This window comes from Penaeus monodon, chromosome 15 (genome assembly GCF_015228065.2).
Source record: "Penaeus monodon isolate SGIC_2016 chromosome 15, NSTDA_Pmon_1, whole genome shotgun sequence".
In the NCBI taxonomy this organism is placed as follows: Eukaryota; Metazoa; Arthropoda; class Malacostraca; order Decapoda; family Penaeidae; genus Penaeus; species Penaeus monodon.
The window spans coordinates 3,776,502-3,776,949 of record NC_051400.1 but is presented as its reverse complement, the minus strand read 5'-3'; positions in this window follow the sequence as shown (position 1 = coordinate 3,776,949).

Sequence of the window (448 nt, the reverse complement as noted above, 5' to 3'; positions counted from 1 at the left end):
GAGACAGTCCCTAATTTTTTAGCTTGAAATATCTTTGAAAAAGGATGAAATGGTAAGTTTTCCCGAGCTTGTCGCAGCCCCAAATGAGAGAGCTACTATTTATCTAGGTACCTCATCCTCGCATGATCTAATGTATGGGATGATGAGTGCATTCTAGGCCATTTGTTTCCTGTTGTAATACACTACACAAACATCTACATATGTATCTGGTTTGTCAATGACTTTGTTGAAGCTAAGAAAAACAACAAATTATAGGCTTCCGTAGTTTTCAGAGAATTAGACTATATGTGAAACACTGCATGCTTTAATGAAGATCTTATCTTTAGGAGGTGTGCATGCTGATATATAAGATACAATTGTGGGTTCGTTGATTAATAACCATAGATATGTTGAATATTTCCTGTTTATTATTTTAAGATTTTTTTTTTGTTAAATGTGACTGTTTTTA